This window comes from Scylla paramamosain, unplaced genomic scaffold, assembly GCF_035594125.1.
Source record: "Scylla paramamosain isolate STU-SP2022 unplaced genomic scaffold, ASM3559412v1 Contig89, whole genome shotgun sequence".
In the NCBI taxonomy this organism is placed as follows: Eukaryota; Metazoa; Arthropoda; class Malacostraca; order Decapoda; family Portunidae; genus Scylla; species Scylla paramamosain.
In genome coordinates this window covers 91,666-117,179 of record NW_026973754.1, presented here as the reverse complement: position 1 = coordinate 117,179, position 25,514 = coordinate 91,666, and the positions used below count along the sequence as shown (strand labels likewise).

General features: G+C 40.2%; 2 long non-coding RNA genes across 9 annotated transcripts in view; one reads left to right on the top strand and one right to left on the bottom strand.

Moving 5' to 3' along the window:
• The window catches only part of LOC135098865 (uncharacterized), a 42,563-nt gene extending 26,076 nt beyond the window's left edge, over positions 1–16,487 (top strand). For 2 of the 6 annotated variants that reach the window (XR_010267459.1, XR_010267458.1), the window contains exons 2-6: positions 1–96; positions 489–565; positions 11,257–11,386; positions 13,846–13,950; positions 15,832–16,487. This is a non-coding gene — a long non-coding RNA (uncharacterized LOC135098865). Of the gene's footprint in view, positions 97–488; positions 566–11,256; positions 11,387–12,781; positions 13,951–15,831 lie in introns of those variants that run through there. The other 4 variants (XR_010267461.1, XR_010267460.1, XR_010267462.1 and 1 more) reach the window with 4 other exon arrangements.
• Positions 16,409–25,220, bottom strand: LOC135098867 (uncharacterized). 3 transcript variants are annotated; one of them, XR_010267464.1, is made up of 7 exons: positions 25,052–25,220; positions 22,813–22,987; positions 21,728–22,107; positions 21,192–21,294; positions 20,903–20,938; positions 17,997–18,118; positions 16,409–17,142 (listed from the first exon to the last, which is right to left on the bottom strand). It is a non-coding gene; the product is annotated as an uncharacterized LOC135098867 (long non-coding RNA). The 3 variants fall into 3 exon arrangements; XR_010267463.1 differs by having other exon boundaries at positions 19,907–20,938; positions 25,052–25,216; XR_010267465.1 differs by having other exon boundaries at positions 19,907–20,938; positions 21,728–21,897; positions 25,052–25,215.
• Between the last annotated feature and the right edge of the window lie 294 nt (positions 25,221–25,514).

The following is a 25,514-nucleotide window of genomic DNA, read 5'->3' as shown; positions in this document are numbered from 1 at the left end:
CGTAAGGAATTGCTGGGTGTGGCCTTCAGTAGGATAATGAGGATGGAAGCTGACAGTGGTGACTACATCAAGACGTGGCACCACAACACAATGAAGGTGTGTTGCTGCCTGTCTTCATTCCGTGAAGAGGACACCAAACTCCACCCACACACTCCACCTCACCACACACCTCACCACATAAGCATTTACTCCCCTTTTTTAAAATCTATTAATATTTAGCTTATCTATAGGCTTTTACAATTGTCTTCACTTTTTTTTTTTTTCATCAGATTTTGAACATTTTCACTACAGATCTGCCGGAAAGAAGAATGAAGACTGGTCTGGAAGCAGAATCTGAAAGCATGAAATTAAGTTATTAAGAGCACGGATGTGACAAGAAGCAATATAAACAATGATAATAGTAATAGCAATAGAAGTATTAGTATAAGTAAGTCAATTTGAGGCCCCCATTGCAAATCTGACGTGCACTTAATGTTACTTCCCGGCAGGCCCGGAACGTGAACACACGATGATCCGCTTTGAAGAGGACAGTGTGGCATTCTCTTGCCTCACGGCAGACTGCAAGGTGAGGCTCAGGGAGGCTGCTGGAAGGCTCTGGTCACCCTTTCACCACGCTGTCGTTTGTTGCACCTGTCCGATTCATTCTGCACGGTTGCCTTCCAAATGTTACACATTAATTACAAATTTTGGTATGGACTGAAAATGTGACACATGTACTCTGCGAGTACACGTGCACGTGCACTTGCTGCATCTCTTGTTGTCAGAGCCGCTCGTAACTTGTTGTTCTCTTGCGGTGGATGGAAGGCTGACGTTTGCTGACGTGATGACGTGAATCGTGTTTGGACAACATTCGGCTTTTGGCTAACGTCAAGTAAACGTGTCTTTGCTTTGTTGCTTTCTTGTAAATGTTTACAATAAGTTATAAATTTCTTATGTCAGCCAACCAGTTGTGGCTGGGAACTGGAGTTGTGCTGTTTTTGTAAAGGTTTGTTAGAGGTTGAACTAATAATTCATATTTGCTAGTTAAGCTAATTCTTGTACCTACTTATTATGAATTTGTCTTCCTCCTCCATACTTTTTTTCTTCTTTCTTTAATGAAGAGGCAAGGTGATGTCTGAGAACAACTTACACATTTTAAAAGTTTGAACTACATTCTGATTTAACTGTGCTGCTTCACAGTCCATTTTAAATATCAGGATGCACCACCATGTAGGGAAGGAGTTAGTATAAATCTATGTAAAAGATAATTTGAGTGTAGCTTTTGATGTTGTAGTGTAGGTAAATGAACCACAATGCAGGCAGTCACTGCAGTCCTATGTTGTCTTGCCTTTGAGTGTTAATGTTACAGCTGGGAAGGATATTGTTGGGTAGGGAAGGCAAGGCAGAGCTGGGGGCTGACCAGCAGAGCAGTAGCACTCACCAGCCATTCAGACATGTGCATAAGCTGACATTCAGTTGCCTTTTGTTTTCACCTGCTTTCTCTGTCACTCCGACAACGCCGAGCGTCTTGATGCGCGACGATCCGTAGAGCACCATCATTGCCGGACCGAGCGGGTCGAAGATAAACCGTAGCATCCTCTTTGAAAAAATATTTATTTTAATAAGTACAGTGTATTGAATTATAAGATCTGATGACAGAATATATTTAAATGAAGATGTTATTGTAAAGCTGCAAACTAAAAGTACAATTAGGGAAAAAATGATAGTGTCTCACCATATACAGTATATTGTGGCTACACAAGACTTGCTTGTGTCTCCCTCCCTGTGCTCAAAATGCTAGCCAGTCATGGAACAACTTGGGAGGCACTCAGAGGCCATGTGCACTACAGTAATAGGAGTGCTTTAGATAGGTTAGTTCTTGCCTACCTTCGTATCAAATGCCACGTCATGTGCCAACATTTCAAACGTGGAATTGTAAGAGAAGGTAGAAATCCTGGTCAGGGATGTTTTTATCCAGCAATGTTGGGTGGATCTGGAGGGATATTATGAACTGTGTGTGTGTGTGTGTGTGTGTGTGTGTGTGTGTGTGTGTGTGTGTGTGTGTTTTTCTTTCTTCCACCTACGGAAAGAGCTCAGATCTTTGGGTAGGAATGAGACCTACCCAAAGATCTGGGTATGTTTATGGTACCCAAAGATCTGAGATGTTTATTAAATCTCTCTCTCTCTCTCTCTCTCTCTCTCTCTCTCTCTCTCTCTCTCTCTCTCTCTCTCTCTCTTTCTCTCTCTCTCTCTCTCTCTCTCTCTCTCATTAGCTCACATTCTGAGTCACCTCCAGCATCTTTATTAGTCTAGCCCCTTGTTACTCCAGGTCATAAGTGGTAATTTTGCCTTGTTAGCATGGAAAAGATACACAGTTAGGCTCCACTCATGCAGCTAAAAATGAGGCAGCTGACTTACTTGGCCATCAGCATCTCACCTGTCTGTCAGTCTGAGGTTGCTGCCCACACTCTTCCTGTAAACAGTCAACTGAGGACTCTGATATCAGCTACAAACCTCGGCCTGTTGGGGCTTCAATGTTGCCGTGGTGCACCTCAAGATCCTACATAAATAATGGTTCATTTACCCATGCATTAGTCCTGCCTTTGTTTAAACCACACTAAGAAAACCTAATGACAAAGTTTTCACTCAGTACATCTTTAGTCTCTGGAGGGAATGCCAACCAAAGCTTGACCATTAAATAGCACCAACTTGCTTAAATGTGGAGGCAAATGCAGTCTGCCCAACCATTCTCTCTCTCTCTCTCTCTCTCTCTCTCTCTCTCTCTCTCTCTCTCTCTCTCTCTCTCTCTCTCTCTCTCTCTCTCTCTCTCTCTCTCTCTCTCTCTCTCTCTCTCTCTCTCTCTCTCTCCTGTATCATATGAATCACTCTTCAATAATAGCACAACACATTGGTGAGACAACTTCTCCCCTTTATAAAATCAATTTGACAGTTTGTAAGAATTTAATTATCTTCCAAAAAATTGGTCCATTTGTCTTTTTATTATCTTTTGACATAGTTTTGTTCTGTTATTTAGTGTGTGTGTGTGAGTTAGTCTGTGTGAGATTGCTGGCATGGTACATATGTAGATAAATAGATTATTATTATTATTATTATTATTATTATTATTATTATTATTGCTAAAAGTTTGAATGATGTATGTGTATGTATGTATGTGTGTGTGTGTGTGTGTGTATGTGTGTGTGTGTGTGTGTGGGGGGTGCTTTGTCTAGGCCACCCTATGTGTAATTGTCAGTATGGTATAGAGAGAGAGGGAAGGTGCCTTTGATGTCAGGAAATAGAGTACCATACTTACTGGAGGAGGCAGTAGGCACCTGCCAAAATGATAATTACTCCCAGTGAGGTCTAAAGCACTGTTCAGGGGGTGCTGTCAACTTATCATTAAACCCAGCTGTGACCTCACTGAACGTTTCCCTTTGTGTCTCACAACACAAGGGGGCAGTCACAGCCTGCCCTCTAAAGACAACTCTCTTCCTCCACACAAAACTACAAGCACCTAATAACACACGCGCGCGCACACACACACACACACACACACACACACACACACACACACACACACACACACACACACACACACACACACACACGCCTTTCACTCATAATTTCAAAATTCATGGTGACTCCTACACCAGCCTTCGAGTCCCCATCTGGGGAGGGGACCACAAATGTCCCCAGGTCAGAGTGCTCTTCTGACAACAACCCTAAGTGTCTTGACATCCCCCTCATCTTTTTCTTCATTAACTTCTGCAACATTCGTGGTCTAAGATCTAGTTTTCAATCTGTAGAACACCACCTCTCCTCTTCTAAACCTCATCTTTTTTTCCTCACTGAAATTCAGGTGTCTGAGGCAACTGACAGTAGCCCCTTTTCTGTTCCCTCCTACTTTCTTTATCCTCATTTTTTATCCAAAGCTGAATGCTGCATTTATGTGCGCAATGATTTGATGTGCTCTCGTGCCCATGCTCTTGAGTGAGTTTTCCACCATCTGGCTACAACTACAGAGTCACTCTCAAACTAAATTTATCTGAGCTGTATACCTCTCACTTAACTTCTTTGACTATAAGAAATTCTTTGACTACTTAACTTCCAAAGTGGAGCACATTCTGACTCTCATCCCTTATGCAGAGATCTCCATTCTTGGAGACTTCAGTGTTCACCACCAGCTTTGGCTTTCCTCTCCCTTCACTGACTATCCTGGTGAACTAGCCTTCAACTTTGGTATCCTCCACGACCTAGAGCAATTGGTGCAACACCCTACTCATATTCCTGACCGTCTTGGATATACGCCCAACATTCTTGACATTTTCCTGACCTCTAATCCTTCTGCTTATGCTGTCACCCTTTCGTCTCCGTTGGGCTCCTCTGATCACAATCTCATCTCTGTATCTTGTCCTATCGCTCCAATCCCTCTTCAGGATCCCCCTAAGCGAAGGTGCCTCTGGCGTTTTGCCTCTGCTAGTTGGGGGGACCTGAGGAGGTATTTTGCTGATTTTCCTTGGAATGACTACTGCTTCCGTGTCAGAGACCCGTCTTTGTGTGCTGAGCGCATAACAGAGGTGATAGTGTCTGGCATGGAGGCGTACATTCCTCACTCTTTTTCTCGACCTAAACCTTCTAATAGAAACCTTGGTTTAACACAGCTTGTTCTCGTGCTATACATGATAGAGAGGTGGCCCACAAAAGGTACTTAAGCCTTCCATCACCAGAATCTCATGCAATTTATATTTCTGCCCGGAACCATGCCAAGTCTGTTCTCCAACTAGCCAAAAACTCCTTCATTAACAGAAAATGTCAAAACCTTTCAAGATCTAACTCCCCTCGTGATTTCTGGCATCTAGCCAAAAATATCTCCAATAACTTTGCTTCTTCTTCTTTCCCTCCTTTATTTCAACCAGATGGCACCACTGCTTTCACATCTATTTCTAAAGCTGAACTCTTTGCTCAAACCTTTGGTAAAAACTCTACCTTGGATGATTCTGGGCTTGTTCCTCCCTCTCCTCCACCCTCTGACTACTTCATGCCACGTATTAAAATTCTTCGCAATGATGTTTTCCATGCCCTCGCTGGCCTAAACCCTCGGAAGGCTTATGGACCTGATGGGGTCCCTCCTATTGTTCTCTGAAACTGTGCCTCCGTGCTTGCACCTTGCCTAGTCAAACTCTTTCAGCTCTGTCTGTCAACATCTACCTTTCCTTCTTGCTGGAAGGTTTTTTTATTTTATATATATATATATATATATATATATATATATATATATATATATATATATATATATATATATATATATATATATATATATATATATATATATATATATATATATATATATATATATATATACATATATGTATCCGCGACGGTTCATGGGCCTACTCCACATGAACAAGGAACTGTGTAACTTTGAAGAAGTGTCGCGGCTTACCCTAACCTGCAGGCTTGCCCGGGGACTAGTAGGAGATTCCCTGTAACCAGTTGGGGGCAATAAGCAGCAGGAAAGGACTAAGGACTAATTAACAGTTCCGAAGAGCCAGGATAGGCCTAGCAAGCCACTGGTGTTACAGTTTTTGCTGAAGAAACGCAGAACGTGCTCGGAATCGGACTGACCAAAGGGTAACGAACCGGAATGGAACTGGACATGAAAATAGGAAACAAAGGACAATAAAGATTGCAACGATAAACTTGGCAACATTCAAGGATAAAGAAGAGCACATAATAGAGATGATGCAGGAAAGAAAACTGGAAATCGTTGGATTATGTGAAACTAGAATCAAAGGGAAAGGAGAAAAAACATTACATGAAAATTATAAGATCATATATAGTGGTAATGAGGATGGAAGACATGGGGTTGCTATAATGATGTCACCACTGATGGCAGAAAGGATGGACAGTATGGACTGCAGAAATGAGAGAGTGATGGGTATAACGTTAACTATAGAACAGACAAAAATCAGCATTATCCGAACATATGCTCCACAACAGGGCAGAAGTCTGAGGGAGAAAGAGCAGTTTTATGAAACTCTACAGGAAATGACAGAAACAATAAGACATCACGAGAATGTCATTGTCATGGGAGACATGAATGAACATGTCGGACAGAATAGAGATGGAGTAGAACACGTCATTGGAGAGTCTAGCATTGGCGAAAGGAACCAGGAGGGAGAAAGAATAATAGATTATTGTGTGATGAATAACATGTCCATTATGAATACTTATTATAAACATCAGGAGAGCCATAAATGGACATGGTATCGGTGGAATGCAGCACAACAAGGATATACTGAGAGGTCAATGATTGACCTGTTTCTCACCAACAAGAAAAACATATTTAAAGATGTTAGGACCATACCATCTGTGTCCTTAGACTCTGACCACAGGTTGGTGGTGGCTAAATTGAAAATTGTAAAACCAAAGGAAAAAGTCAAGAAAAAGCAAAAGAGATTCAAACTGGAAAACCTCAAGGACGAAGAGAAGAACCAAGCACTGCGGCAACTGGTAACATTACGAAAACCACAACCGAACTGGAATTGGAAGAAATGAACATAGAAGAACAATGGAATAAATTCAAGAACACTGTGTATGGGGCAGCTGAGGAGACAGTTGGTATTAAAATCAAATATGGAACCAAAAAGAAAAGTACTGCATGGTGGACTTATGATGTTAAGGAAGCAGTCAAAGAAAAAACAAGATCTTTCAGAAAATGGATGAAAACAAGAAACATTGAAGATAGAGAAGATTACGTAGATAAACGAAACAGTGCAGAAGCAACCAAAAGAGCAGCCAAGGAGGACATGTGGATCAAGATTGGTCAAGATCTAGAGAGAGACGTAGAAGGAACAAGAAAATTATTGTATAGCATGGCTAAGAACTATAGGAAAGGAAATAGCGAATCAACATATGCAATAATGAACAAAACAGGAGAACTACTAACAAAACTACAGGAGATTGAAGAAAGATGGAGAGAATTCTTCCAAGAACTTCTAAATGTGGAGGATGTGGAAGTGGATGAAGAGCGGAATCTAGATATACAGGAGGAACAAGGAAAGAACCCAAATGAGATCAGTATAGAGGAAGTGAAGGAGGCACTAAAGAAGATGAGAAGCGGCAAAGCCCCAGGGGACGACGAGCTCCCTATAGAGCTATTTAAAGCTGCTGGGGAAGAATGTGTAGAGTGGATGAGGTACATTTTCAGTAATGCGTGGAAAGAGGAGAAAGTGCCCCATGACTGGCACAAAGCAATAGTATGTCCAATATAATTATAAGAAAGGCAGTAAAACAGATTGTGCAAATTATAGAGGTATATCCCTGTTATCTCATGTTGGAAAATTGTATGAAAGAATAGTTGAGAAAAGATTAAGAACTTGTGTCGAGGAGAAACTAGGAATATGGCAGTATGGTTTCAGGCCCAATAGGAGCACGACAGATCTAGTGTTCACTTTAAAGATGATAATGGAGAAGAGTTGGGAGTGGAGCATTGATAAATATGTGGCTTTTATAGATCTGGAAAAAGCCTTTGATAGAATTAGAAGAGATTGCTTGTGGAGAGTCTTACAACATCAAGACTACGACATAAACTCTAAACTGATACGAGTAATTAAGAGTATATTATAAGAACACGGAGAGCAGAGTCAAGAACAGAGAGCTGGAGAGTGAATGGTTTAGCATTAAGACAGGAGTGAGACAAGGGGAGTGCTCTCTCCTTTGCTATTCATTATATACGTACATGGACAGATGCCTGAAGGAAGTGTGTGTGTAGCGAAGGTGAGGTGCTACTTGGCCGCCCGGAAGTTGCTCAAGCGAGAAGTGTAGGCTCCCAACTATGACTCTTGGTCATAGCAGTGTTTAGTCCTTGAAGAGTAACAATTTCCAGTGTCATAACAGTGTAGCTCTGGCAAAGGAAACTTAGCCTGGGTATTCTCTCTCTTATTCAGCAAAAACATGAACAATATATACAAAATTACATTACATAATAAATAATATACACAAAATTATAGAAAAAGAGAGTGTATGTGTGTGTGTATGTCTGTGTGAAGAAAGGAGTAATATGATGTATTGAGATGTGTAACACATGTGTCAAAGAGCGTGCACAGAATGTGTACAAGTGAGAGATATGTATAAAGTGAGGATAGAAGAGATGAAAGACAAAAGCCTGTGCAGGAGAGAGAGTGAAAACGGAAGGGTGATAATACAACAGAGAACGGAGTGCTAGGAGCGGTGACTTGTGTCCCGCTACATGTGTAAGGGAGGATAAAGAGATCACGCTGGCCTATGCAGACGATGTCGCTGTCGTGACAGGAAGCCAACAAGATCTTCAAGAGGCCATGACAAGATGGAATGATGTCTTAAATAGGGAAGGAATGAGAATGAACAAACAAAAAACAGAAATAATGAAAGTTGGCAGAATAAAGGAGGAATGTAATATTTACATAGAAAACGTTAAACTGAAGCAGACCGACAAATTTTGTTATCTGGGAGTACTTTTCGACGAGGAAAACAGACAGAATATAGAAATTTTAAATAGAATACAGAAGTACAATGCAAATGTCAGTGCATTGTATCCCATACTTAAAGATAAGAATATTCCAACAAAAGCTAAAACCATAATATTTACAACAATACTAAGACCAGTACTTCTATATGGGTCAGAAACTTGGACACTGACAACAGGAACATCTTCACAAATACAAGCAGCAGAAATGAGAGTTCTGAGAATGATCCGAGGTGTGACCAGACTTGATAGAATTAGAAATGAAGAAACCAGAGAGAGATTAGGGATAACATCTGTAATGAAGATAATTGAAAAGAACAAATTGAGATGGTATGGACATGTCCAAAGAATGGAAGATACAAGATACGCAAGGAAGTTTCTGGAATGGGTTCCTCTAGGCAGGAGGCCGGTGGGACGACCTAGGAAGCGATGGATGCAGGGAGTTGAAGAAGCTACTGAACGAAGAGGAAGAAATCTACAAGAAATAACCAGAGATGAGGATTTCATGGATAGAGACCTTTGGAGAAGATTCGTAGAGGCCGGACACTGACAGGCATTGCCTACCTTGCGTCTGGTGAGAAAGGTGAGAAATATATATATATATATATATATATATATATATATATATATATATATATATATATATATATATATATATATATATATATATATATGTATATATATATTATTTATTTATTTATTTATTTATTTATTTATTTATTTATTTATTTATTTTTTGCTGTTGGCCAGTCCCCCTCCTACATAAAAAACAAAAACACTTCATACCTTTTGTTTTATTTTAGATTACTTTTTAATTCCTTATTTAAACTGATTTACATAAAAATATGAAGAATAACCAAAAATCAATAAACCTCCCAAAATAATAAAAAAAAAAGTTGGGTTTTTTAAATGTGTGTTTTTCCAGCCCTGAGTGATTGTGGTGAATTGTGATGAGTGATGGTGTGTTTGTGGTAAATGGTGGTGTGTTTGTGGTGAGTGATGGAGATTTTGTGATGACAGACTAGTGGTGGTGTTAGCACAGGATGAATATTGACACTAACCTCTCAACTTTCATTGTTGTTATAGTAATACACTCACCACCCTTTGCTGTGCTGTAGTGGTGGTGACGGATTGTGTGATGGCGTCCCCTTGCTTCTCTGGACTTGTGTGAGGTGCACCGCCCTCTACCTCCTCCCTTTTATTTTCACTATTGTTACATGATGTGAGGTGCCTGGTACACCCCTCCACTATTCCTCTTTTTTTTTTTCCTCCACCTATCTCCTCCCTCTCCTTCTCTTAGTCTCCATTATGTAAGGAGTAACAGTATCTCCTCTTCCTCTTCCTCTCTTCCTCCCTCTCTCTTCTGTTTCCACTAACTCCCTCAATTTACAGTTGTTTTCTAAGGTTTAAATATGGGTGAGGGGTGAGGGGTGAGGGGTGAGGGGTGGTGTGTGTGGGTGTGAAATGATGTAGCAGCAGAAAGTCATGACAACCCAGCTGATCATCTCTGTAGCCTTGGAAAACAGTGGTGAGAGAGTGAAGGGTTTCCAAACACGGGTCAAAGATGAACGGCGAATCCTTACCTTGCTTGTCATAGATACAGAAAATTTCCTTCACCTCCTCCAACGACTCCTCATCGCCTTCAATAAGGAACTTGGCGGCCAAAGAACTCCTCAAACTAGAGTGCACCAGAGCCTGCACAAGGAGAAGGAGGAGGAGAAGGAGGAGGAGGAGGAGGAGTGAATGAAAATGAAATGAATGAATGAACGAAAGTATGTATATATGTCTATCTATCTCCTTATCTCACCCTGCCACCTGTCATTCTCAGGATGGTTAGAGATGGTGTCCACATTGATGGTGCCCTTCTCTGTGTCCAAGGCATGCACAGACCTGTGTGGGCATGGGAGAGCTGGGGAAGGCTGTGTGTGTGTGTGTGTGTGTGTGTGTGTGTGTTTCCATGTGACAGTAATGTTTTTTTGTCATCTTACTGTCATCCTAAATTCCTAATATTACTTTTTAAAGGTCTCAGCTTCCTTGTAATCTTCAAAACAACGTGTTTCTTCTATTTGTGTATATATATATATATATATATATATATATATATATATATATATATATATATATATATATACTCGTATATATATATATATATATATATATATATATATATATATATATATATATATATATATATATATATATATATATATATATATATATATATATATATATATATATATATATATATATATATATATATACTCGTATATATATATATATATATATATTGTTAAACATATAGGAAAGTTTAATGGAATTTATAAAGATGTATTTTTAAGTGTTTAGTTTGTTTTCTTGTGTTTTTTAATTGCTTAGGTTTTAAGTTAGCAAGGCAGTGTGTTGGTTGCAGCACAGTATGACAACAGACTTCACCTCCTTGCCAGCCATACAATAAATTCCCTCTGTATTAATTAATTAATTTATTTATTTGTTTTGTGTGTGTCTGTGTGTGTGTGTGTGTGTGTGTGTGTGTGTGTGTGTGTGTGTGTTAAGGGAGTTTTACTGTGATTTAGGAACATATAGGAGTCAAAGGGGGTCCCTTATCTTACACTCCTCTATCCTGCTTAATTTCAACTATCCTGCTTAATTTCAACTGGCAAACCTTCTTCTTCCTTTCCTCCTCCTCCTCCTCCTCTCGCTGTCTTAACTCCTCGCCAAATAACTTTATTCTGTTTTGATTTTAATCTTGACTACTTTTTTTGTTGTGGAAGAAACAAGATCCTTCAACCCCAATCACAGGAAGAGGCAGGAGGGATGCGGCAGACAGCAGATGATGGCAGGTGACGGCAGCCTCGTGGTCCTCTTCCCTGTTCCTTGGTGGCGCTGCTTCACTCCTTACCGGCAAGTCTCGTCCTACTGTTTGGGAGGCAATTACGCCGCAGTAAAATATTGATGGGGAAGAGGAGGAATCTGCCATGAATAATTTGTTGTAATGTTTCTTCTAATGGTTTTCCTCAGTCGCTTACAAATAGTGTTAATTTCTCACTCGATTCTTAAACATCTCCTCCTCCGCCTTAATAATCAGGTATTTACGAAGGGAGAGGGGAGAGGGAGAGGGGAGAGTGGCTCACACCGATGCATCATCCACTTAGCGCCAAAAATAACGAGGCAGCCAAACAGTCATGCTCGTCTTGACGCGTCGGCCGTAGACAGGAAGTCGGCCGCTGTTCGTCGCGTGAGAACGCCGAGTGACTCACACACTCGCTCAGAAATACAGCGAGTCACGAACCAGCGCAGTGATTTTCCAGGCAAGACTTTTTTTTCTATGAGGTATTTTTTGGTGCAACACATGCAGGTATTCAACGCGGAAAACAAAAGGAGGGTACAGGATGATGGAGGAAAACAATGGAATCTCTTTTTTAATATGTTTGATACCCTGAGGCACTTCCCCGCAGCACACAAGAGCGTCGTGCTGGGTGGCGAGCCGCGCTGCGTGACACGCGGCGCGGGGCGGAGGGACAGCGTGGCTTGGTATCACCTTCCCCAGACACAACGCAAAACTCGGGCAAAACTCGAAATACAAGCTTAATTTTATTTGCACTCCAAATCTCATGAAAAATAATGTTAATAAAGACTCGATGCCGCTTATTTTCTCCTCCACAGAATAGCGAGGCTAATTTGGGCACCGTGTTAATGCCTCCCCTTAATGGAAACCTGGATGGCCCCGCGCCCTCCGCGGACCAGCCCAGAATACCACGACCAGGGGACGGGGAGAGAGAGGGGAGAGTGGCTCACACCGACGCATCATCCACTTAGCGCCAAAAATAGCGAGGCAGCCATCCAGTCATGCTCGTCTTGACGCGTCGGCCGCAGACAGGAAGTGCGGCGAATTTTGGTCCTGAGGCGTTCACTGATTTCCTGAACGAAACTGTGTTTATGTTAACATTTCATTCACCCTCCATTATTCTGTCAATTATTTCTTTCTCGTCAGTATCTTCATTTTTTTTCTTCATTTGTTCAGACGGAAGGACCGATATTCCTTATAGTATAATATACTATAAGGAATATATATATATATATATATATATATATATATATATATATATATATATATATATATATATATATATATATATATATATATATATATATATATATATATATATATATATATATATATATATATATATATATATATATATATATATATATATATATATATATATATATATATATAACGAGAGAGAGAGAGAGAGAGAGAGAGAGAGAGAGAGAGAGAGAGAGAGAGAGAGAGAGAGAGATAGAGAGAGAGAGGGCGGGGGAAGCAAATCCAAGTGTCTTGCCGCCATTTTTATGTCTAAAGTTTGTGGATTTCAGGAAGAGAAGAAAGAGGAGAAGTACCGCAACTATTAAAACCAGACTCATTTTCCTTTCCTCCTCCTCCTCCTACTACTACTACTACTACTATTACTACTACTACTAATACAACCACCACCACCACCACCACCATCACCACCACCACCATAATCACCACCACTACCACCGCTACTACTACTACTACTACTACTACCACCTTCACTTCCTATGACTATTTACTGTCTCGTTTTTCCTACTATATTATTATAACCTACACTTCCTCCTCCTCCTCCTCCTCCTATTTTCCTTCTTTCACTGTTATTATTATCATTAGTCGATCAGTATAATAAGTTTCCTAAGATCATATGACGTTTCTTAATGATGTTTTTTTTTCTTCTTCTTTTGATGCATTAAGGAAACAATGTGTCGTCTCGTTCACTGTTCTGGAACTCATTCATAACCTGTTAGAAACTTCTTTTAATTCCGAATCACTTTACTTATCGTACTCTTATATTTTGGGAGTTCATCTTACATACGTATAATATTTTGGTCAGAGAGAGAGAGAGAGAGAGAGAGAGAGAGAGAGAGAGAGAGAGAGAGAGAGAGAGAGAGAGAGAGAGACTTACAATCATTCAAACACTCGTTAATTACAAACTTAAAAAACATCGATATTTTTAATAAAATAACTTTACTTACACAAGCCAGCAAACATACGAACGCACACAAATTAATACCAGTGATAGAAAAAGAACTTATATAGCAACGTATTCTGAAACGCTTCATTTGTTCTCTCACCATATCTTTTTTTTTCAAATGCCACAGAGATGATTAGCCGGGTTTTCAATTGCGTTTCTCCTGTTAATAATATAGAAATCGTGTTAATGTCACTAGAACCATTAAAACATCTTTGAAAACCTGTGCAACTTCATTTAGTCTTATCAGTTTAGTGGAGGTGCGGCGCAGAAGTGTTTCAGAATAGGGATCATTGTCTCGTATTCCTCCAGCCTGGTGTCCCCGCTCGGCTCTTTTCACGACTCGCAACGAGGGAGAAAGGTCGAAGTGCGGTGGTCTCGTGGCGGAAGGCTGAAGGAGGCGGTGAAGGAGTGAAGGTAAGAATATGGTAATGATAAGAATATTAGATTATTACTCAGTGCATGGAATTAATGTGTAACCCTTGAGATTGCGAATGATTAGGTTGAATACGTGAGGATTAGAATGGATAGGTGTGATTGGGTTAGTTTTGTCCAGGTATGGGGATTAGGTAAGCCGCGTTAGGTAATGTGATGAGCTTGAGCTGATATAGGTTGACCAGGTGAGGTTGGTAGGTGTGATTAGGTTGAATAGATGGTGATTACAACACTTAAGTAGTTAAGCTTATCAGGGGAGAGATGAATATGCTGATCAGATGGGAAGTTATAGAAGTTTAGCATTTTGCGAGGGAATAAGCTGCAAGGGTGATTAGACTGCAGGTAAAGTGATTTAACTTGTCAGGTGAGAGAAGTATGCTGACCAGATGGTAAGTTGGTTGCTTGTTTGTCCAGGTGATTGACGTCTGATTAAGCTTACTGAGGTGATAATTAAGGAAGTGAATTTGAGATTATATTATATAAGCACGTAAAATCATGTTGGATTGGTGTGTCCGTGGCTGCTATTTTGTGGTCCCTTTGCTTATTCGCTGTGCTGAGTAGCAATTGGCTTCTTAACTACGATTGGTCATTATTTTCCTTTATTCATTATCACACACACACACACACACACACACACACACACACACACACACACACACACACACACACACACACCTACCTACTTACCTACCTTTAATAACGCTGTATGCACACCCACGCACTCTCATGCAGAAAATACTGATGACACTCAAAAAAAAAAAAAAAAAAAACTGGTGGCACAAGAAAACTGGTGGCACTCAAAATACTGGTGATGAACTAAAAAAAACTGGTGATGCATTAAAAAAAATTGGTGATGCACTCAAAAAACTGGTGATGCACTCAAAAATCTGGTGACACTCAAAAACCTAGTCAGGCAGCCAAAACAATGGTCATGCACTCAAAAAGACATAACCCCTTCTCAAACACACACACACACACACACACTCACATTTCCATTCTAAATTTGCATTAGACTTTTCTAATACTGCTTTGTTCTATTAAACTACTTATTTATTTATTTTTATTTATTTATTTATTTTTTATACCCAGTTCACCTCAAAGTTGGCCTATTTCAAATAGTTCTTTTCCTAATTTGTTATTCATCTGATAAATATTTTCTTGTATAATATTTCCTCATGTATTTGGCTACAAAATTCTTTCCCTTATATGACGTGTTCATTATACAGTGGGTTTCAAAAAGATAGGCTAGATTTGAAATTGTTGTTTCTCTGGAACCATAAACTGACTATGAATAAAATTAATAAACTTAAAAGGTACGGATCAAAGTTTAAAATGACTCTTCTTTTAAAATTGTAAGTTTTTTATTTGTGTTCTTCATGAGCGCAGAGATACAGAAATATTTGATCAGGTTCATCTTTCAAACTTGTGTATTAACTGTCATGCCATTGAAATATCTGTGATGCCATGCAAATTTCTTCTATCTGGTGTTTTCTTCTACTCTGCATCATCCTTCAAATTTTTGCCTTTAAATTATAATAGGGACGTATTTATCAAACGTATTTATCAAACTCAGCTTCAAACGTTATACTGCCATACTTTTCAGATTTTCTCTACCCGGTGCTTTCCTTTCTTTCAATTTTTGTTTCTTGAATATGACAATATGGAATTTAGCCATATATCATATTAAATCTCAGCACAGTTCCCATACCATGCAGTGCTTGCCAGGCTTCCTCCATTTTCCCATCATATATCTTGTGTAGTCTTAGTTTTGTAGGGAATCAGTTATCAAACACATTACAAGGAATCACAACACATACAACAAGCTTCATGTATCTAGGAACTAATGGTCTGTTTTCCTTGTAGGTGTGAAGTGTGCAGCTTCCACTTCATCATCCCATGAACAGCCCACAGGAATCTCTACCAGCACCTGGTTATTAAACAGTGTTGTCACGCCAGGCCCAATGTACTCCATTGCAATCAGGGAGTCAAGCTTCACCAGGAAAAGAGGCAGAGCGTCACCACCTTCAAGCCCCACAAGAGGTATTAAGTATCGTTGGGACAAAGCAATCAGGGAAGAGTCGAGTTGCAGTAAGAAGAGTGTGTCAAGAATTTCAAGCAGGAAGAACACGTAAAATTCCCTTCAAGTCATGGCGGGACCGACAGGCAACCTTCAACACTTGTGGAGGCACGAGAGCTGCAGGCAGTTTCACAAAGAAGAGGTTGCTCCTCACTCAAGTTGACGCAAGGACACAAGAATTGGCAAGTGTTGTTGCTCCCAGGCCCTGCTGCAAGAGTTCTCCAGTCCACTCCAGTCTGGGAAGGAAGAATGTAGCGAGTCCCTCTCTTCTGTATTCAACAACCACCACCACCACCTTCATTCAGGCTTGGGATAAGTTTTGTACATTCCAGCACTTCAGTAATAAGGAAAAAAAGTGCCATGTTTATATTATTGTTGTGTATTTATTCACTTAACATTCACATTAAAACAATAAACATTCAGTATGCCATCTTGAACATAATGATAGTTATTTATGCCATGTCAATAATATCTTTGGCAAATAGTCTTTCTGGGAGTACAAGTCATGCCCTCAAGGCAAAAAAAAAAAAAAAAAAAAAAAACAGCCAGGATCGGCTACTAAACTAAGTTTAAGATACCATTTGCACATAGAAGCCCCATCCCAGCCGACACTGGAGTCGCTGGGATGGGGCTTCTATGTGCAAGTGGTATCTTAAAAGTTTAGAGGGCACAATCCTGTTTTTTTTTTTTTTTACCTTTGGGGCATGCATGAATTATCAAATATTTATTTTTACACTATTATACCACACTGTTAGCTAACTATATATTTATTTCACATATATAATAAGAATAGTCACAAATATTTATTTATTAGCAAAGACATACAAGTCTTATTTCACAAATATAATAAGAATAGTCACAAATTTATAAAGACATACAAGTCGTACACAGCAGTGCATCCTGGACTAGAGACACTACACTGGTGGAGTCAGCTGACACGTGCTGTGGCACCTGGCTCGACACTTGTGTACAGCATCAGCACACCCAGTACTGGCTGCAGACACTCTCCATTTGGCTCTTCACCTGATGTCACACCCTGCGACATGGCACTACTGGCCTGACTGCAGACAGGACGTTCGCCAACACAAGACAGACATCTGCAAAAGAGTAATGAAACTTGGGGAAGATGGAAAGTTACTAAGACATGAACTTATATCACACATACACACTAATTCTATAACTCAAATGCCGGCATTTTACTTTTCACAAACTTTTCACTCCCTTGAACAGCCCATCACCTGGCCCAAACAATCCTGAAACACCCCACAATTCATATCTATTTATCTTTCTATATCCATAAATTCCCCAAAAAACCCTATTTTTCACTAAACACCTTTCACGTGCACATCTCGCAAGAAAAACTCAAGCAACGCATCCTCTCCTCTTATTTCACACTGATCACTGCAGACCATTCCTTCTAACCCTCTTCAGTAACTCTCCACAACACACCACACCGGTAACACTCATCCATCCCGGTCATTCTTAACAAAAGCACCACATGTGCACTTACCCAGCCCACACACTGCCTCTCTTGCAATCCTGTACCACTATTTTCACACTTACTGCTCTTCTAATCTTGGTAAGAGCACGCCTCTCCTCCATGCATTTACTAATCTTATTAACCACCTCCCTCTTATCCTGCACATACATACATAAGGATTCATACACACACACACACCATGACTCTCAACAATACTCTGATTACATACAGTTGAGGATTCCTTATCCAAAATTGTTGGGAGTGAATGAAAGTGGTGCATATTTTTGATTTCCCCAGTTTTTTTTTAATGACAACTTGCCAATTTCTGATACCTCCCATGGCAGTAAATCAAGCTCTAGTAATCAATTTTTTGGTGGGACAAAAACATGACAAGACATGACAATTAAAAACTTAGATTTTTAAATTTAGGATAGAGGATTCTCAAGTGTAGCAACAAAACACAGTGTTCACCTGAATTGGTTCCTGCAGTCACCACCACCTGTCAGTCACAAGGTTTCCAGTAAGGTGTATTTCTTGCTCCTGAGTTATGGGAGCGTCCCAAGGTTTCTTCCACTTCCTCTCCGTGTTACCACCTGCGGGGAAGACACACATCTATACTCCTGCTGCATGACTCACAACTCGGTCCAGAATTTAACCATTTCACCACAACATTACACAGCAAAGAAGGCACAACAGAAAACATTGACATGTACATTTAACTCTTAAAGCAGTGGGCTGTATTGTAACTTGAAGGTCTCCACATACATGATAAACTAGACTTTTCATTATGACAAGATATGATATGTCTACTCAAATAAGAAGACATGGAAAAAGTGCCAAATTGTCATACATGGCAACTCACGTGCCCTGAAGATGTTATGCTCAGTCTTTCAATCACTGAGAGACTTGTCAGGCACAGTGGAGAGAGGTGTCTCTCCTGCGCTCCCCTGTACTTTTTTCCCCCTTGCCACTACCTTCTCGTTTCATCGCTCACATTCAATACCCCTTACATTACAATGGATCCTGGCAAGTTTAACAGGGAAGAGAGTGCCGTGATGGTGTTTGAGTCAAGGTCAGTAACTGTGGGGCTGGAAGGAAGACAGGGAGATCAAAGACAGCCGTGACACAGTTGGCCAGGGCTACACTAGTGCTGGGCACAGCTGCCACTCCTGAGAGAAAGGCTAAGGGCAAAAAAGGAAGACAGATACAGGAACACTTAATTGCCACAGTGAACACTTAATTGCCACGCCATCTTTCTCCTGGTCAGAAGAGGCCTGTGAGCTGCAGGACGACTGGGGGGTGAGCGGCCTCCGTCCACCACCCGGGTGACGGCTGCTTCTGAATTTGCCATCTTCCTTCCTGTCTCACAATTACTGATCCCTTCTTGAACAAATACCATCACAACACTTTTCTTCACTGTCAAGCTTGTCAGGACTCATTATGTGAGGAAAATTATGGGTGAGCCATCACATGAGAAGCTTGTACCAAGGGAAAACAGGCAGGGGAGTGTGGCAGTGTAGAAGAGGGGGACAGCTGAGTGTCATTGAAGAAGAGGGGATAGTTGTCTGGAAGGTTGTGTCGAGTTGATAGATGGAAGAATTGATTTTTTTAGACAGCAAACAATAACTAGTTTGGTCTGCCCCAGTCAGAAATTTTTGAGAGATCAGAAGTGAGGTGTTCTGTGGCTTTCCTGCGTGAACTGTTTACTTCCTGAAGGGTTGGATGTCTATGAAAAGACATGGATAAGTGCAGGGTGGTATCATCAGTATAGGAGTGGATAGGACAACAAGTTTGGTTTTAGAAAGTCACTGATGAATAATAGGAAAAGTGGGTGACAGGACAGAACCCTGAGGAACACCACTGTTAATAGATTTAGGAGAAGAATAGTGACCGTCTACCACAGCATCAATAGAATGGTCAGAAAGGAAACTTGAGATGAAGTTACAGAGAGAAGGATAGAAGCCGTAAGAGGGTAGTTTGGAAATCAAAGCTTTGTGCCAGACTCTATCAAAAGCTTTTGATATGTCCAAGGCAACAGCAAAAGTTTCACCAAAATCTCTAAAAGAGGATGACCAAGATTCAGTAAGGAAAGCCAGAAGATCACCAGTAGAGAAATAATGAGTGGTTAGTGTTAATACTACTACTACTGCTGCTGCTACTACTACGGTCTGGAAGAGAGAGAGAGAGAGAGAGAGAGAGAGAGAGAGAGAGAGAGAGAGAGAGAGAGAGAGAGAGAGAGAGAGAGAGAGAGAGAGAGAGAGAGAGAGAGAGAGAGAGAGAGAGAGAGAGAGAGAGAGAGAGAGAGAGAGAGAGAGAGAGAGAGAGAGAGAGAGAGAGAGAGAATGGAAAGAAAAAAACAATAACAAGTAAACAAAGAGAACCTGTCCAATCATTGACTTCAAACTGTAGGAAGAACCAAGCCTATATTTTGTGACTTGACTGGGACTACCCCCTCTCTGTAGGCTGTCCTGGCTGGCTGGGTGAAGCCACAATCCCTTCCTTTCACTTCATTTGTGGTGGCTGGGGGGCTGTGGGGGACTGGGAAGTGGGTGAGGTGAAGGGCTGTGGGTCTGGTGTGTCTGTGGTGGAGTGTGGGGCTGCTTGTGAAGGCTGTGAGACTGTTTGTGAGGCTCCTGTGGTGTGTGGGATTTTTAGGAGTGTTAAAAGTAGAAGGCCGGAAGTAGTATTAAAGTTATACTTGGCGCTGGTCAGACCTCATCTAGACTACGCTGTGCAGTTCTGGTCCCCACATTACAGGAAAGATATAGGTCTATTAGAATCAGTACAGAGGAGAATGACTAAAAGGATACAGGGGATGAGGAGTATTCCTTACGAGGCGAGGTTGAAGCTGTTAAATTTACATTCTTTAGAGATACGTAGGTTAAGAGGGGACCTGATAGAAGTCTTTGAGTGGTATAAGGGTTATAACAAGGGGGATCTAGGCAAAATTCTTAGGATCAGCAACCAGGGTAGAACAAGAAATAATGGGTACAAGCTTGAAAAATTTGGGTTTAGGATGGAGATAGGAAAAAATTTGTTCTCAAAAAAAGTGGTAGATGAGTGGAACGGACTCAGTAATCATGTTGTTAGTGTTAGGACACTAGAGAGCTTTAAGAGAAGATTAGACAAGTTTATGGATGGGGATAACAGATGGAAATAGGTAGGTATATTTCATACAGGGACTGCCATGTGTAAGCCTGGTCGCTTCTTGCAGCTTCCCTTATTTCTTATGTTCTTATGTTCTTATGTATGTGTGAGGTATGTGGTGGTCTGTGAAGGGCCTGTGTCAGATACTGTGTCAGGGGCTGTGGAGGGCTGTGGGGAGGTGGAGGGGCTGCTGTGTGTGTGTCTGTGTGTCTTGGAGGATCTGAACTCACCCACTGGCATTAATTCTGCCGCTGAACAAACTCCACCTGAAAAATAAGGAGAGAATTAATGGCTGGTGATAAAATAATAATAACAATAATAATAATCTATCTATTTGAATTAATGACTGGTAATAATATAGTGATAATAATCTATCTGTCTGTCTGTCTTCTTGTCTGTCTGTCAGACAATCAGATCAGGCTGGTAATCCCACATGAGGCAGCCCAGTCAACACACACACACACACACACACACACACACACACACACACACACACACAAACCTAACCCAATCACTTACAGCCTTCTTCTGCTTGTTCCTCAGAATCTTAATGGCCTCCATGCCCCGTTCCTTCCACTGTGGGGGCGACTCAGAAGTGTGATAAAGAAACAGCTTGTACTGCCTGCAGGTGGGGGGGGTTATGTTAGGCTGGCACTGTCTGCATGTTAGGTTAGGTTAATAAAATGAAGAGAAGTTATGTGAAGAACAAGGAGAGGAGGAGGAGGAGGAGGAGGAGGGGGAGGTAAGTAAGAAAGAAAACATAGATTGAGAGAAAATAATAATAATAATAATAATAATAATAATAATAATAATAATAATAATAATAATAATAATAACTATTTACCTGCAATAAGAAAACCTGACCTTACCTAACAATGATAAAACAGCAAAATTACCATCAGTACTTGACCTGACCTCACCTCACCTAACAACAAGAAACAGCAAAACTACCAACATTTCTCAATAAAATAATAAACCAATAAAAAGCTCACAAAAATAATAATAATAATAATAATAATAATAATAATAATAATAATAAAAACACCATTACCAACCTGACCTGACCTCGAAACTCAGTCTTATCATTTCCTTCTCCTGGTCATCATCACTAACCACGAAGACCTCCAGCAAGGTCACCACTGGTTCAAAGTAGGGGTCATGCTCCCCTACTCTGCTGGTTGACTCCCCCTCCTCGCTCACCACGCTGTCATCGAGGTCTGTCTGTCTGAGAGAGAGAGAGAGAGAGAGAGAGAGAGAGAGAGAGAGAGAGAGAGAGAGAGAGAGAGAGAGAGAGAGAGAGAGAGAGAGAGAGAGAGAGAGAGAGAGAGAGAGAGAGAGAGAGAGAGAGAGAGAGAGAGAGAGAGAGAGAGAGAGAGAGAGAGTTAGGCTTGGTTGGGCTAGGAGGAGGAAGAGATGGGAAGAGAGAAGAGGAGGTCTAGATGAAAGAAAGAGGAGGAAGAGGAAGAAGAGGACAAACATACATGGATATACAAACAAACAAACAAATAAACAAACAAATATTCAGTTGAGACAAGAAAACTGAAAAAAAATGAAAAAAATAAAAACGATATATTCTGACACACACACACATAACGAACCAACAAAACAAACAAACAAAACAAACAACAAACACAAGAAAATGAAGAAAAAAATAAGGAAAATATTTACGTTAAAACTTTTTTTTTTATCCTTAACGAACACAAGAACTCCCCTACTCCCGCCCTCCCTTCCCTCACACACACACACACACACACACACACACACACACACACACACACACACACGCAAACAATTCCATAAATAAAAAAAATTAAAAAATCGAAAATACAATAAAATAAGGAGGCATTTTGAGCCATATTTCCTTATTTCCCCTTGTCCCCTCGTCCCTTAGCGCTCAAGATGGCCGCCCACACCCGCTTCTTACTGGCGGGCAGGTGTGTGTGTTGTAAATCGCTAAATAAAGGAGTAATTAATAATGGTGGGGCATCACCCTCGATCATCCCTCGATTTTCCGCCATAGGATCCCCGCCACCCGCCCTCACATATACGCCTATTTTCCCTATTTACACCTCCGCACCGCCGCCATTCTCGTGTGTGTTGATAGCCAGATGATGTGAGTGTAGAATGGTAGCCATGTTACCTTCTCAAGAGCCATGGTGTCGCCGATGATGATGGATAATTGTGGCTGCCTCTATCAATCCCTCCGATGCAATTTTGTACGCAGACTCACCATCTGATATGGACGCTCGATCTTGATCTTGATGGTACAGGTAGCTCGGGATCACTCTTAAGCCAGGCCTTTGGATCGGCAACTCCTGTAGAAGGGAAAAAAAAAAAAAATAACAAACAGCATCATCTACAGTAACTGTTCGTACATCTGGCACGCCACATTCTCTCCAGAAACTCTTTCACCGCCTCAGTCATCCTTTCATTCGCATCTCTACACAGTCCCAGCAACACCATCCACTCCTTTCCTGTCTTCTCCACTCTTTCATTCCTATCATGCCCTAACTCAGTCAGTATCACTTGCATCATCTCATTCCTGTCTCTGGCATACTTCACACATTCCACCACCACATGTTGCACCGTCTCATCCTCTCCCATGTCACACATCCGGCACACTTTGCTGCGGGACTCAGACCACCTGTAACTCCTTGCATTCACATCCATACACTGTACCCTCGCTCGGAAGAGATCACGGCCCAGGCTTCCATCATACTACCTTTCATACCTTGGGGCCCCTTTCTTCTTGTACCATTCCAGGGTCTTCTTTCTTTCCGTCTCATTCTTCCATTCATTCAGTCCCACACATTTCACTTCTTTGTCTATCTCATTCTTCCATTTTCTCACATCCCAGTCAGCTCCCACTCTGCCTCTTGTTACCACCCATTCAATATCATTTTGATTCCTCCCAGCCATTCTCATCGCCCACACAACTTATAAGCCAATCCTGTCTGTCATTCTCATGCACCTCTTCCACCATTTGCTTCCACTTTCAATCCACAGGTACACCTTCCTTGCTATTCTTGAGTCATCCATTTTCTCAAGCCTAATCTTGTATCTAAATGCTCTCTCTAGTTTACAATCTTGAATCTTGATCTTTGTCTGGCATCTTTTGGGAGTTTTTTTAAGCTTTTTTTTTTTTTTTTAATGTTTTTAATATACTTTTCGAATAGTGTTGAAAGTAAATTGTGGGGAATTTAATGGGCTATCATGGTGTACTATTGGTTTTGATTTTTTGCCGGTAGTTATTTAGATATTCAGAAAAATGTTGAAGGTATTTGGGTGTCTTAGAATTTGATATATATATATATATATATATATATATATATATATATATATATATATATATATATATATATATATATATATATATATATATATATATATATATATATATATATATATATATATATATATATTGTTTTTGTTTTTGTTTTTCTCTTTATTAACTAACTTGTAATTGGTGATGGTGATAGTCATAGATGAGGAATTTAATGGACTATCATGGTGTACTACTACATTTTCTTTTCGTCTGTTAGTTATTTAGATATTGTGAAAAATGTTGAAACTATTTAGGTGTCTCAAAATTAGAATTGCCATATATTTTTCAACTTTTATCCTTATTAACTAATTTGTAATTGGTGATGGCGATAGTCAGAGATGAACAATTTAACGGACTACCATGGTGCACTATTAGTTCTGCTTTTTGACTGATAGTTATTTACATATTTAGAGAAATATTACAGAAAAGTTAAACAATTTTTTCTCCTTCCTCCTCCTCCTCATCATCATCATGTTTCTCTTCTTCCTATTATAATTACTACTAATGTGTGTGTGTGTGTGTGTGTGTGTGTGTGTGTAATAATAATAATAAGAAGAAGAACAAGAACAAGAACAAGAACAAGAACAACAAGAACAAGAATAAGATGATGGTGATAATGAAGACACACATATATAAAAGACATACTAAAACCTCCCTTAAAAGACATACGTTTTCTCTAATTACGTTACTTATTTAAGAAACATAAGGTCGAGCATCCTACAAATTTACTTACACGTAAAAATTATAAATATAGCTCTTTCTCTGACTTCTCCCACTTAAACATAATAATTAGTAGTATTAAACATCACAGAATAGTAGATTTAAATAGTATATACAAGTGAAACTATAAAAAACTCGTATAATAGCAATAAACAGGAATAACGAAGTACAGTCTAGTGTCCCTTAAAATACATACGTTTTCTCTAATTACGTCACGCCTTTAAGAAACAAAGTCGAGAATCTTTGCAATTACGTTTACAAAATGGACCATATTGCCATTACACGCATAACTACTATTACTAATACTATTACTACAACTACTACTACTACTTACAGCCACTTCTATCACCGAAATAGTTGTACCACGTAACTTTCAGGTCTCCTTGTTCACCGATAGTCCAACACACTACAAGGGCAGCCTGATAGTCCAAGAAGTCACCACATACGTGTGACCATTCACTACTCCTGCTACTACTGCCATGCTGGTGGTGGTGGTGGTGGTTGTTGATGCAAATCTGATGGAGAATAAAGATAATAGTAGGTAATAGTAGTAGTAGTAGTAGTAGTAGTAGTAGTAGTAGCAGCAGCGTTAGTAGTAGTAGTAGTAGTAGTAAGTAGTAGTAGTTTCAAGACACTTATTCATCAATTTTTGACTACTGCTTTGACCCTTTTATGGGACTGCCATTTCAGTGGGCATTTTTTTTATTGGATTTTTGTTGCCCTTGGCCAGTGTCCCTCCTACATAAAAAAAAAAGTAGTAGTAGTAGTAGTAGTAGTAGTTAGGTGTGGAGGAGGAG